We start from the raw sequence: 15,026 nt of genomic DNA on the forward strand, positions 1-15,026 counted from the left end.
TTATACGCGTAGCACAATTTCGAACCAGTGGGCTGCACGTTTTTAGGATTTTGGGAGTATTTAAGTTCAATTAACCCTTAGGGGTTGTCATTTATCAACCTCCTTCACCCTTGAACGAATTCTAGAGAAACTATAACCCTCTCTTCCTTATTTTGAGGCTTGGAATCATTTTGGGAGCTTATCTTCTTCATAATGTGCTTGAGGATTGAAGATCAAGGTTCCTTTTGAAGAATTTAAGTAAGGATCAAGTGGAGATCCAACAAGTTGACACCTTTCTTGGACCACTATGAGTATAAAGCCTCAAGATTTCCTATTCATTTGCTAAATCTTGTTATTTGTCTATGCTATGCACTTTTGATCCCATTTTGGTGATGATCTTGGAGTTGAGGTGACTCCAGCTCCTCCTAAGTTGATAGAAGTATGTTTTGGACCATTTGAATATAGAAACTTGGCATCTTGGAGCTTGTTCTCTTGGGTATGCAAAGTATGTTGCCTTTTGGTGCATTAATGTAACATCCCAAAAGTTATAGGGTAAAAAGTTCATTTTTAATTCAACCATAAACACCATTTATCATTTTCAACCATTCAAAAGTATATCAAAGTAAAAATAGTTATCAGAGTATAATCCCAAAATCATAAAGTTGCAGAAACATGGGAGGATGTGCTGCGATCAAGCCGGACCCTCCCCTTTCAAAATAGAAGTACTTGAAACCATAACATAAATGTGTAAGCACAGAGCTTAGTGTGTTCCCCAAAATACTACATACCATACATATCCTTGGGCCCATCACATAATAATGGTCCTAGTGATGGGTTTTAGCCATAAGAACTTTCCTATGTGCGCATGCAAAACCCTAATGCTTGGATCTAGGCTTTCTAATTAAACATGCTTTGAATCCAAGACTTCAAATGACTAATTAGGTTAAATAACAACATTGAAATAGATCTAGAATCATACCTTTGGATTCCTTGTTGATCTTGTTGTCTTGGAGCTTCTAGAGTCACAAATGTCACTCCTCTAATGGCTTACAAACACCAATAGCAAGCAAGATGATTTAGGAGAGAGGAGAGGGGAGGAATTCGGCCAGAGTATCTCTACTTTAGATGGTGTGTCGTGATTCCCTCACCCCTAGGGTCTATTTATACTTGTAGACTCCTTAAGGATTACAACTTTAACCCTAATTGGATAACTTAGACTTTAAGTTGATCCATATCCTTTCCTTGATAACCCTATGGACGATTTTGGCTTATCCAAGCCCTAGAAATCGTCCATCCTATCTAGGATAAGGATTTATAGTCTAAAGTTTAACTATCAAACAATTGACAGTTTATACCCTCTTATTTAATTAATCTCTTTAAGTCACCAAATTAATTCCAATTAATCTATGACTTATATTAATCAAATAACCATATATTATTCCTTATAATATTTACTCTCTTTTAACAAATCATCCATCAAGTTGCTATGGTGAAGGCAACCCAAAAGGACCATGCACAACCGGATCAAATACTTGCCTAATATAGTTGCAGCCTTAGACACTATTCCAACAGTCTCCCACTTGGATAAGTCTAGTAACTATACAAGTACAATTCGGTTTGCAATCGTGGCTCTCAAAGACGCTGTCAACTCTGATCTAATCAATCTTGTCCTTTAGATAAGGGATCGTACAGTCCTCTGTTAGATATCATGCTGACAATCCTATGGAATGGTTAGTCAAGCATTTAGATTTCTCGATCTCTGATTTATTTGACATAGAACTTAATCAAACACATCAATTCAGTTCTGACCGGGCCCGGCACATAAGTCAAATCAAATCATCGAGTGGCCAAGATATCTCTTCTACCCTCTTAGGATAAAATTTATAGATAAACTTCGACTTATATGCATTTACTTATTCATTAACCAACTATACACAACAATGTGTTTTATAACACCAAGTTACTGATGCGTTTTCGCATTATCAATGCACAATCAATTAACAAATAATAAATCATATATCTAGGTTTTAAGACTATATGATATTATCGTCTTGCGATCACCTTTTATATCGTATTCCATAAAGTGATTCCAGCAAGCGTGGGTTTATTCCAATGCTCAAAACCAGTTCATAAGCACTCATGAACGTTGCAGCAACCCTTGCTATGTCTAACACCATTTAGACATTCTACACACCAATTCATGACAATCTTCATTCATATCTACTCCCAACATATGAACGATTGTGGACCATTTGAATAATTCGATTATTCCTAATAAACTCAATTATTCTGGAAGTCAAAACATGCAAAGTGAAACAATAGTTAAACAATTAACATGTGACAGTAACTTTACTCATAAATAAAACTCCTTTATTTAATCATCAAATGTTAATTACATTTATCTATTATACGTTTCTAATACTATCTAATCTATACTAATATCATCCTTCAGCCCAATACTCCTAGCATGCTGCAAGTGCTTAACCCTACTCAGTCCCTTCGTAAGCGGATCTGCTGGGTTATCTTCTGATGATATCCTCTTCACTACAAGTTGTCCTTCTTCTACACGATGTCTAATGAAGTGATATTTTCTGTCGATATGTCGAGATCTACCATGATCCCTCGGTTCCTTGGTCAAGGCAACCGCACCTTCGTTATCACAGAAAATCTCCATGGGCTCCTTTATGGCCGGCACAACTCCAAGATCACCAATGAAGTTCTTTAGCCATATTGCCTCCTTCAACGCTTCGCTCGCTGCGATGTACTCTGATTCGCACGTTGAATCAGCTACGGTTTCCTGCTTGGAACTTTTCCATGTCACTGCTCCTCCATTTAGAGTAAAGACCCAGCCCGACTGCGAATGATAGTTGTCCCTGTCGGTCTGAAAGCTGGCGTCACTATACCCTTGCACCTTCAAGTCATCACTCCCTCTGAGGACTAAGAACCATTCCTTCGTCCTCCGAAGGTACTTAAGGATGTTTTTCACCACAATCCAATGTGCTTTGCCAGGGTTCCCTTGATATCTGCTAACCATGCTCAAAGAGAAGGCTACATCAGGGCGAGTACAAGTCATAGCGTACATGATTGAGCCAACTGCGGAAGCGTATGGTACTCGGCTCATTTCTGCTATCTCAGCTTCGATACTCGGACTTTGAGTCTTACTCAACTTGGCATTTCCTTGTATCGGTAATTCTCCCTTCTTTGAGTTTTCCATACTAAAACGTTTTAGTACCTTCTCTAAGTAAGTATTCTGACTAAGTCCAATTAGTCTCTTACTTCTTTCTCTTACTATCCTTATTCCCAAAATGTAAGAAGCCTCTCCGAGGTCCTTCATAGCGAAACACTTCCCGAGCCAGGACTTGACTTCCTGCAAAGTCGGGATGTTGTTTCCTATGAGTAATATATCATCGACATATAGAACGAGAAAGCTTACTATACTCCCACTGGCTTTGACATATACACAAGATTCGTCTTCGCTTCGTACAAATCCAAACTCTTTGACTTTCTCATCGAAGCAAAGATTCCATCTGCGAGACGCTTGCTTAAGTCCATAAATGGACTTCTCAAGCTTACACACTTTATTCGGATGCTTCGGATCCACAAACCCCTCTGGCTGAGCCATGTAAACATCCTCAGCCAACTTTCCGTTAAGGAAAGCGGTCTTGACATCCATTTGCCAAATCTCATAATCATGAAATGCGGCAATTGCTAGCATCACTCTAATAGATTTAATCTTCGCAACTGGTGAGAAGGTCTCATCATAGTCAACTCCGAGAGTTTGAGTAAAGCCCTTCGCGACCAATCGCGCCTTATATGTGTGTACGTTCCCATCCATGTCGGTCTTCTTTTTGAAGATCCATTTGCACCCAACGGTCTTACGTTCGGGCACATAATCAACCAAATTCCAAACTTGGTTATCGTACATGGATTGGATCTTGCTATCCATTGCCTCTTTCCATTTCGCAGACTCCGGGCCTGCCATGGCTTCCTTATAGCTATTAGGTTCATCAAGATTTACTAGTGTACCATCACTAATATACGTGTCCCCTTCGGTAGTAATATGAAAACCATAAAACTGGGGATGAACTCTAACTCTATCGGAACGTCTAAGAGGTAAGGATTCGTCAATCGGTTCAACCGGAGTTTCCTCCTCGGGTTGAATGCCAGCGGTAGAGGTTCCTTCATCTATCGATTCTTGAATCTCTTCAAGTTCGATTTGCCTCCCACTGTCTCCTTGGCTTATGAGTTCTCGCTCTCGGAAAACTCCTCTCCTCGCAACAAAGACAACATTGTCTTTCGGTCTATAGAAGAGATATCCAAAGGATGTTTTCGGGTAGCCGATGAAAATACATCGCTCACTTCGAGGTTCAAGCTTGTCGTGAGTATCTCGTCTTACGAAAGCCTCGCAACCCCAAACCTTGATATGTGCTAACGAGGGAGCTTTCCCTGTCCACATCTCGTGAGGTGTTTTGGCAACCTTCTTAGTAGGGACTCGGTTAAGGATATGGGCGGCAGTCTCTAAGGCATACCCCCAAAAGAAGATAGGTAGTGAAGCACGACTCATCATAGAGCGAACCATATCCAATAAGGTTTGATTACGCCTTTCTGCCACACCATTCAACTGCGGTGTCCTAGGAGGCGTCAATTGCGAAACTATTCCACACTCCTTGAGATAATCGTGGAATTCAAGACTCAGGTACTCTCCTCCTCGATCGGATCGAAGCATCTTGATTTTCCTGCCCAATTGATTCTTCACTTCATTCTTGAACTCTTTGAACTTTTCAAAGGTGTCTGACTTTTGCTTGATTAAGTAGATATACCCATATCTACTATAGTCATCGGTAAAAGTCACATAGAAGCGGTTCCCATCCTTCGTGGTTGATCTAAAGGGTCCACATACATCGGTATGTATTAGGTCCAATAGCCCCTCACCCCTTTCACAAGTACTCGTGAAGGGTGACTTAGTCATCTTTCCAAGTAAACAAGACTCGCATGTGTCATCTTCCCTAAGGTCGAATGACTCCAACACTCCATCCTTTTGGAGTTGCACTATGCGTTTCTTGTTGACATGTCCAAGACGACAATGCCACAAGGATGCTTTATCCATACTAGTGGAAGAATCAATATTCAAAACATCATTTCCTAAGTTATCAACAATCATAACAGTTTCATATATTCCATTACATGGTATAGCTTCAAAGTAAAAGACACCATTTAGATAAGCCAAAATAGAACCATTCTCATTATTAAAAGAAAATCTAAATCCTTGTCTGTATAAACCATGAAATGAAATGATGTTTCTAGCCATTTCTGGCGAATAGCAACAATTGTTCAAATCTAAAACCAAACTATTCCTAAGCACTAAAGAATACACTCCAATCTTGGTCACAGGCGACGATCTTCTGTTCCCCATGATTAGATTGATCCTTCCTTGCTCTACATCCCTACTTCTTCTTAGTCCCTGCACATTAGAACAAATGTGATAACCACAACCGGTATCAAGAACCAAAGAAATAGCATGATTAGAATCGTTAGATTTGATTATGTATATACCTGCGAAAGATGGCTTGATCTTTCCTTCTTTGATCGCTTGCAGATAATCCGGGCAGCTTCTCTTCCAATGTCCTATTTTGTGGCAGTGGTGGCACTCTGCCTCCTTTGGGTTGGAGCAGGGATTAGCGGGATCAACTTTGGTCCCACTAGAAGAGGCACCATCTCGGGCTTTCACCTTGCGATAGTTATTCGATGAAGCTTTCCTCTTCTTTCCCTTCCCTTGACCAATAGCCAAGACAGGAGCAGCGGACGGATTGGGAGTAGGTGCAACAGACTTGTCCTTGAAGTTGCTCTCAGCGACCCTCAAGAGACCTTGGAGTTTGCTTAGGGTGACCTCTTCTTTGTTCGTGTGGTAGGTCATCCTAAATTGGTTGTACATCGGAGGCAAAGAGTGAAGCACCATATCGATCTCCAAGTCTTCACCGAAGTCAACATTTAACTTGCGAAGGCGGTCGACATACCTTTGCATCTTTTGCAGGTGCACGGTAAGAGATTCTCCATGACCCATCTTAGCGGAGATCATGTTAGTGAAAATCTCATAACGCTCTTGTCTCGCGTTTTGGTGGTATCTCTCTAACAAGTCTTGATGCATCTCGTATGGATACATGTCCTCGTAGGACTTTTGGAATTCGGAGTTCATGGTGGCGATCATGATGCAATGTACCTTCGTTGCATCTCGCTCATGAGTTTCAAAGGCGGTGATTTCGTCGGGAGTAGCAACTTCGGGGTTGATTTTCTCGAGCTTCTCATCGAGGACATACTCTTTATCCTCATAGCGAGCAATGGTGCGAATGTATCTTATCCATTCGCTAAAGTTCGTTCCATCGAAGGTGACCTTTTGGCAAAGGCTCATCAACGTGAAAGAACTCGCAGTAGCGTTGTTTGCGTTCGACATCTTCAATTAGAAAAAGGACAAAGATAGATTAGAATAATAATCCCTAATTATCACCTAATAAGAAAATTAGGGCTAGGATCCAACAATAACATTTACATACTAGAAAAGGGATGCCGTAATCTAACATGCAAATAAATTGAAGGTAAGTGAATGACGATTCACTAATTCTCCATTACAAAACTTAAACTATTAGTCCTAAGTGTTTTTGAGAATTCCTAGGTTCGGATGAGATTCATTGAAACTATTTAATGGCATGTTTAAATCTCGATATGCCCCTCTCGTTTGTGACTGGGATGCCGAGGATCACAAAGCGGGTGTGAATTACCATGCAAATTCACATGGTGCCTTCATTGTAACGATCACCTATTCGATGTGCCAGTAAACCACACACGCTCCATCGAACTATGATAAACAATGAATCACCCTTTGCCACCTTCGCTTAGAACCAATTAGTGTGCCGGTAAACCACACACGCTCCACTAACTTCTTAGCAAGGTGCAAAGTGTAATTTCATGGGATTGCATCAATTCAATTTTCCTAAAGTAACTAAGATTGGGAAAATTTTAAAACGTGTAGTTACTTTGTATTTCTTATTATACTTTTAATGAGAAGATGAGGTTGCCCTATCCTACCCGTTCGGATAACGACCCTCCACCAATCAAGCAAGTGGTGGGTGTGAGTGTACACCCATTAAGCGCCATTTTATAGGCCGCAACCTTATACCCACCTTATAGATCGGCTTCGTGAATGAGGCCTACTAACGGTAAGACTAGCAGTTAGTTATACATATATATATATATATTATTCTAGTAACATTATATTAGTATAGGGTTGTATTTTAAAACTTTTCAAAATCTAGGGTTTGAAATTTAAGTTGTCTAAATTAAAACTTTTAATCACAAATATAAATTTCAAAACTTTAGGGTAGGTTTTAAACATTTAAAACATGAAGGATCAAATAACAAATAATTCCAATTAACAATTAATATCCTAATTATCTTTATTTGATTTATCCAAGATTTCTTTTAAGATAATTATCAAAATAATTAATCATTTATCACATAAGGAAATTAAATATTTTATTAGATGATAAATATCTTTAATTAGATCAAGATTATAGTCATATATATCAAAAAACGGATTAGGGTTGATCTAATATGATTAAGGTAAGTTTCCATAAGATAAACATGAAAAAATCCCGGTTTTGCCTAATCCTGACGCCCGGACTCGCCGAGTACACAAAGGGACTCGCCGAGTCAGGCCTACTCGCCGAGTCCACTTTGGAACTCGCCGAGTCCGTGACTCATAAACCCAAAATCGAATTTTGCAGGTTTGTTTCAGTTAATCAAGCAACAATTTAAAGAAAACCAAGCTAGGCTCTGACACCACTGATGGGTTTTAGCCATAAGAACTTTCCTATGTGCGCATGCAAAACCCTAATGCTTGGATCTAGGCTTTCTAATTAAACATGCTTTGAATCCAAGACTTCTAATGGCTAATTAGGTTAAATAACAATATTGAAACAGATCTAGAATCATACCTTTGAGTTCCTTGTTGATCTTGTTGTCTTGGAGCTTCTAGAGTCACAAATGTCACTCCTCTAATGGCTTACAAACACCAATAGCAAGCAAGATGATTTAGGAGAGAGGAGAGGGGAGGAATTCGGCCAGAGTATCTCTACTTTAGATGGTGTGTCGTGATTCCCTCACCCCTAGGGTCTATTTATACTTGTAGACTCCTTAAGGATTACAGCTTTAACCCTAATTGGATAACTTAGACTTTAAGTTGATCCATATCCTTTCCTTGATAACCCTATGGATGATTTTGGCTTATCCAAGCCCTAGAAATCGTCCATCCTATCTAGGATAAGGATTTATAGTCTAAAGTTTAACTATCAAACAATTGACAGTTTATACCCTCTTATTTAATTAATCTCTTTAAGTCACCAAATTAATTCCAATTAATCTATGACTTATATTAATCAAATAACCATATATTATTCCTTATAATATTTACTCTCTTTTAACAAATCATCCATCAAGTTGCTATGGTGAAGGCAACCCAAAAGGACCATGCACAACCGGATCAAATACTTGCCTAATATAGTTGCAGCCTTAGACACTATTCCAACACCTAGCCCTTACTAATCAATGAACCCAACCCTATATACAAATGGGCCTAGCCAGTCATACCATGGGCCTAGCCCAACATAAAATGGGCTTAGCCTAAAACACAACGCAAGAGTCACAAAGACATCTAGCATATAACATATCCTAGTTGGCCAGCATTGGTGACTTCGACCCACGGGTACAGTGAGGAGACTCACCTTAACCTAGAGATAACTAAATCACACATGTTTCTACTACCGAGATCCTCACAATGAACACATCCAAATTATCCCTAATCAATGATTAAGGAAACTTCACATAATCCAAGGTACAAAATCATATTCTATCATACCAATGGGTAAAATACCATTTTACCCTTCTCATACTTGACCCCACAATACATGGCCTAAAGCCCAAATGACCCAAAGTCCAAAATTGGCCCATAAGAGTATCTCACATGTACGCCTCACGTACCAGACAACTACGCCTCGTGTATTGTGTGTCAATGCCAAAAGTACAACCTGTTATAGTGAAGAATAGGGAAAACAAAGCACGAAGATGAGTGTACACATACGTACGCCCAACGTACTCCCTTGATGGAAAAAACTCACTTTAAGCACTTAATGCTTAAGTTCAAACCATTTAAAACATAGATCTAACCTCTAAGGGGTGTCTTAAGTCATAAAGTTCATGAATTTATGACTTTTCATGGCTTAATGGGGTCCAAACCAAAACCCTAAATCCATAATTTCATCAAAAGGCCAAAAGGTCATGCATGGAGGGATAATACTCATCAAGATCTGGTTTTTATGACTTAATGACCTCAACAAAGACTAGAAATGAGGCTCAAAGATTCTGGAGTAACTTCCACTCGCAAGAAACACAACCAAAGGATTAAAACATGACAAATCATAACCCAAATTACATCTATAATATAAAACCATCAAGATTAAAATTTTTTACCTCCAAAATCTTGCAAAAGGGAAAAGAGTTCTGGATCTTCAAGCTTCAAGCTAATCAACACTCCTCCATTGAGTTCTTCTTCTTCTAAAAGCACCAAAAACACACCAAAGGCTTAATAATCTTTCAAATAACGCTGGGGTTTCAAATTTAGGGTTAGAGGGGATGGAGGCTGAAGATAAGGATGGTTGGAAGTGAGTTATGGACTTTAAATATGGTGTAAAACCCTAAATAAGGGTTTGAGTCTAGGTCGTGTATGCCCAACGTACTCCTGGTACTCCCAAAATATGGGAAGGAACCTACGTGATCACTCCAGCCAAGTACGCCCAACGTACATTCCTTGTATGCCCAACGTACTCGGCAAGCCCCATTTAACATTCTATCTTCCGAAGGCCATAAATTTTGCACCTCAACTCCGTTTTTGGTGTGCTTTATATGCTTGGAAAGGTAATGAAAAGCCCTACAATCCTATAAAATCACCTTCAACCTTAAACCTTTTGAACCCAAATCCTTAATTCATGAAAGGCCCAAACCATCGTTTTTTTACCATTATACTCTTGGGGTCCAAAGCATAACCAAACTCTTGGATCCCATAACCTACATTACCCATATGTAAATGGGTCCTAAACCTATCTTTTCCCCAGGGACGAAGCCTTATGATAATTGATCTTCGGGTCACAACCCCAAATTATGAAACGACTCAAAATAGGGTGTTACTGATGGGTATTATTCAATACATACAAAATCCTATGTATGTATGGAAACCTAATTATAGATCTATGTTTTCTTTAATTGAATATAAAACTTCGAACAACAAATAAGAAACCCTAGGATACCTAGAATAGTTCGAAATTATACTAATTAGGATTAGGAGAAACATACCTTGATTATGATAACAAAGAAACCTTCTTGTTGATCTCTTGGAAGCAAGCGCCACAAATGTCGCGCCTCTAATGGTTCACACCCAAACCCTAGCAACAAAGGAGCTTGAAGAGAGAATGGAGATAGGAGAAATTTTAGCCTTATGCCTCTAGGAAGAGCATAGACTAAATTATGATCCTAAAAGTCTTATATATAATGTAACAAGGAACCCTAAATAACCCTAAAAGAAATAAAATACTATTATATCCTTTTGGGAATTATCCAACTTCCTAATCATCTTCCAAGGATAATTCTAGATCCCTTAGAACCTTCTAAAATGTCCAAGTCTTATGGGAGGTTCTAGAATGCCTCTTGCTCAATTATTGAACAATTACACTTCAACCGCTATACGTTTAATTAATTCCAATTAATTTCTGATTGATTCTTAATTAAATAATACTTCCTCCGTCCCAAAATTATAGTCCATCTTTCCTTTTTGGTTTGTCCCAAAATAATAGTCCACTTCTAAAAATAAATAACATTTTTACCAAAATACCCCTCATTATTACTTAACCAACTAAACATTTAATGGTCCATTAAATGCAAACTAAAGACAAAACTGTAATTTTATTATATAAAGTTAGTGGTAATTAATGCTTTTCTTAATCTGTGTGTTTTTTTGTCTGTGGACAATAATATTGGGACGGAGGGAGTACTATTTATAATTAATATTTATTCTCATAATACATTAACAAAATATTTATTTTGATTTCTAGTTAATTTATTAACCATATAATAAATTAAGCAATCAGTTTCTCTCTCCAAGCTATCCTATTCAATTGCTAGGTTTGAGGGCAACCCAAAAGGAGTGTGCTACTATCAATTCAAGTATATTCTAATTATAGCTATGGGCTTAGACATCCAATCCAACAGTCTCCCACTTAGATAAGTCTGTAAGTATAATTGCTTGTATAACTTCCAAATTGATTAGCAAATTGTAGCTTCCAAAAGCTATTGTCAAACTATGACCCAGTTAGTACATGTCCTAAGATAAGGGATCCACTATTCCTTCGTTCTACAAGATATCATATAGACATAAGACATGAATTATAATCAATCTCATTGTCTAAGTTTTGTTTCCCGATTTCTGATTTGTGACGACTAAATTCAAAATGCTAATTGAACATATCAATTTAGTCAGGGTTGGCCAAACACTTGTAAGTCAACACCAAATCACCGAGGGCCCCAAAGATATAGCTTTTCCTGTTAGGGAAAAAGGAACAAATAAACTTTGACTTATATGCTTGCACTATTTACACATCAAATCATGCGCAATAATACATTTTATAACATCAAGTTACTGATGCGTTTACACATTATCAATGCACAAATGACTTGTAAATAAAAAATCATATATCTCCGTTTCAAGAATATAAGATATTATCGTCTCAGAATTACTCCTAATAAAATCCATGAAGTAATTCTTTGAGCGTGGGCTTATCCAGTACTCAAATCCCCATTTTCTAAGTACTCATGAACATTGCAACAAAACTATTGCTATGTCTAATCTCCATAGACAATCTACAATTCAATTCATGATAGTCTTAATTCGCTACTTACTTCCAAAAGTATGACTGAGTGTAGAATTTCGAATAATCTAATTATTCAGGAAGTAAAACATGCAAAGTGAAACACTATAATAACATAATTAAATATGGTCTCAAACTATTGAATATAAGTAAAACTCTTATTATTTAATCACAATATCAATTAGACTTTATTCATTGTATAATGTTTTGAGTAATCAACTAAACGCTTGAATCAAACATCAGTCATTCCATGTTATAAACATGCATATTATGTCTCTCTATGGTCCTTCCTTTGTGAATAGATTGATTGGACATTATTCTAATGATGCTCATTTCACGATTCCAAATTCTAGTTACTACTAGAATATGTTAGAGTTCAACCTTTATATGCAATGTACTTCTGCGATGTCGTAGCTTCAAAGTCACAGAGACTTAGCCAACGATATTATAGAATGTTCAATTGGAACTTTGTTACTAAAAACAATTCCAAAATAATGAAGGTTCAAATTCAAGGTACAATCCTTGAACATCTTTCTTGCATTAAAGTTTCTAACTCTCATGTAGATTTTAATAATCAACTCACACTATGGAAACATTTCCATATTCCCATATGACCATCAATTTTGACCAATAATCATCTTAATCTAAAACATGTCACTATGGTTCTTCCAAGCAATACCACACTTCCAACTGTCCATAAGTAACCAATTCTTTTGTTATAACCTTAGAATGTTCTTGACAGTTGTTTAAGAACTTTAGTCATATCAATTTCTTGTCTTTTTTCCCTCTCAATCCCCTAGGCATTTGGAAAAATAAAAATAAGTGAATATTATAGCGTATGTAATCGATCCTATATTCGAAGCATATGTGACTCGATTCATAATATCTTACATAAAGACATGATATTTGATCAGTCTCTTGCTATAATATTTCCATATATCAAATTTCCTATGTTGAACCATTTTAACATGATATTCATATATCTCCAAGACTAAGTTCTTTTAAACCCTTCAATCTAAACATTAGATTCAAAACGAAGTATGAATGCCATCTCCCTAGAAGTCTTACTATTTCTAATTAATATATTATTATCATAATATTTAACAAACTATTTATTTTGATTTCTAATTAATTTATTAACCATTTAATAAATTAAACAATCAATCTCTCTCTCCTTCTCTCTCTCTCTCTAAGCTATCCTATTCAGTTGCTAGGTTTGAAGGCAACCCAAAAGGACTGTGATACTATAAACTTAAGTATATACCAATTATAGTTACGAGCTTAGACACCCAAGCCAACCATTACAACTCTCTCCCACTTAAATTAGATATCGTCCTCAAAATCAATCCTTACTACCTTCCAGGAAACCAGACGGTTCGACCAATTCCTATCGAACCCCGCTTCTGCAAGAAGGTTGACTCATAATCACAATGACCTTCCAACGTTACCACCAAAAGCCAATCATAGCAGGAGCCACACTCCCTGATGGAGATCGAATTATTGATCCACTAACTTAAATCATACGGGAAACAAGCACTCTTATGCTATAAATCCGGAACCCAAAACTTTACATGACCTCTTCATAGGCATAACCATTCCGAAACACAATTAATAGGACCTCTCTCTGCAATATGAAGTGAAAGAAATCCTTCCAATCCTAAATTATCCAACTGATAACCTTGACTCGCAGAATCCTTGACCTTACCTTGCTGATGAAAGGATGTTTCATATAAAAGAGGCGAATACCAACGCGAGTCTTATCCTTTTGTGTCAACCCGGGACATAACTCACATCCTGAAATCCAAAGACTCACACTTGCATTTATCTGAAATTTTTTGATTCCATGGTGACCTTCCACTGAACCAAGATATAATATCCCCATTCGATCGCTAAGACTGACAGTCTCACACCTGGTCCAACCACAAGGCTCTGACTAAGAGGAAAACTGATAAGGGATACATGACTAACCTTGCCTCAGATCCAATAATCCGCATACCAAAAAAAGAGTAGTCCTCCAACAATAATGTCCTCCTCGACCCCAAAATTCGCTGATCCTCCTTCAGCCCAACGACCACTCCTACAATGGCCTACCTCATTCTGGTGAATGCTACAACTACATCATATACTTACAACACTTCACCGACATCCTATCATCCTTGTGCAACCTCATCCAGACTGCCACTTGAACCGACTTCCCTTTCAACTAGGATGTGTAGATCTTCTTGGTTCCACACTTGATTCTATCCGAGGAAATCCCAACGGTTCTCCCCCACTTGGATTTAGCTACACCCTACCAACCTTATTAAAAACAACGATTAATGACCCCCCTTGCCGAAACTGACGGATCAACGATCCAACATCCCACTTACCTAAGGATTTTTTCATTCTAACCGTTGTCAACTAATACCATTTTGAATTTCCTTTGATCATTATAGCGTCTGAACAAACCCACACACCCAACATCATCATCATCCACTTTCTATTGCTCTTTCCCTAAAAACAGTAGCGATTAGACCAAAGAGTCCATCAATAAACAACTTCCATCCATACCGAGCGATGTGAGCACTTCTGAACTTTGAATTTTTTGTCCGAAGAGGGGACAACCAACTTCCACAAGATATTTTCGTTAAGGCTTCTGGTGCGAGGACTACCCTTACATCCTGAGAACATCAATCCAATGGCTACTCTCTTGCACTCGAATCCTAGTCGATCCCTTACACCTCATAACTATCTTAAATTCCATTAGTCAAACGAACTTGCACTACAAATTACTCTGCCACATTGGTAAATAATCACGCTGATCCAACTACTGATCTTCCAAATGGTACCCCTATTTCTTTATCACCAAAGGCCCACAACAAAATTTCTGGCAATCTAAATCCAGCTCCACAAGATGAACCCCACTCATAATTTTCGACATGCAGAATGACATATAACAACCCTTGATGCTACTTAACAGGAAATTACAGAGAAACTAAACCAAAGATAATGTCTTACACATACAAACACATGATTCAAAAGCACATAAATGCGAATAATAAGGCACAAGGAAAATAAAAGATAACATACCCGCAATAGCAT

This window comes from Lactuca saligna, chromosome 9, assembly GCF_052625555.1.
Source record: "Lactuca saligna cultivar CGN05327 chromosome 9, ASM5262555v1, whole genome shotgun sequence".
Classification (NCBI taxonomy): Eukaryota; Viridiplantae; Streptophyta; class Magnoliopsida; order Asterales; family Asteraceae; genus Lactuca; species Lactuca saligna.